The sequence below is a fragment of the Brassica oleracea genome, chromosome C4 (assembly GCF_000695525.1).
Source record: "Brassica oleracea var. oleracea cultivar TO1000 chromosome C4, BOL, whole genome shotgun sequence".
Classification (NCBI taxonomy): Eukaryota; Viridiplantae; Streptophyta; class Magnoliopsida; order Brassicales; family Brassicaceae; genus Brassica; species Brassica oleracea.
The window spans coordinates 8519515-8520547 of record NC_027751.1 but is presented as its reverse complement, the minus strand read 5'-3'; positions in this window follow the sequence as shown (position 1 = coordinate 8520547).

Below are 1033 nucleotides of genomic sequence, written 5' to 3'. Positions count from 1 at the left end.
CTCAATATATTCTTTCACCTCAATCTATTCTTTCCATTCCAAACCTCATTCCTTAACTTATTATCATAATATCTTATTTATAAAACAAACTCCCACATTACCTTACACAAAATCAAATACATCAATCTGATACATCTGCATTCTCGTCATCACTAGAAACATCATCATTTTCATTAAACTCGTATTCAACAGCTTCCTCTGTGGCATCGTCGGTAAGATATTCGTACTTGTGATTATGCGGATCAATGAGAAGGTTGTCATCAATTTCTTGTTAAGGTTCCTCGACTTCATTTATATGTTCTTCTTGCAAAGGTAGTTCTTCTCCACTGATGATTCGTCCTCGAGGTGTAACTTTGATCACGGCTAACCAATTTATACCCGAATCTCTCATCTGAGGGTATGGAAGGAAGCTAACTTGGTCTGCTTGTGAAGCTAAGATGAAATGCTCGAATTTGTTGTACCATCGTCCACCGTTGACAGCAACTACACCGAATTTTTTAAACCGAACACCTCTGTTGACGACGGGATCGAACCATTCACATTTGAAGAGGACGCATTTCAGCTTCAATATCCCTGGGAATTCGACTTCAATAATCTCCGTCAAGATCCCGTAGAAATCTGTTTCCCCTTTCACACATATTCCATAGGTACTGGTCGTCCGCTGTCTACCATACTCATATGTGTGAAAAGTATAGTCTCGTGTGAAATACATCTGTGATGTGGTGACCTTTACAAGTGGAGATTGAATTACATCGTGTAACCATATAGGATAATCTGCATCGTCGTCATAATCAACCTGCAAAAATAAAGAGAATGTTAATGAAATACAGATAATGTATGAAAAAAAAGTTTTAGTTAATACCTGATTCCGCAACCACTTAATGAAGTGTTGATCTTTCCTTTTGTCTACGGCACTTGTGGATATACCTGGGAATATTTCTTCGACTTGAGAAATAAATATGCTGTAAAATCACATTTTATATTAGTTAATATTTGGCAATTATATAATTTATACTTATATGTGTTTAGAAGT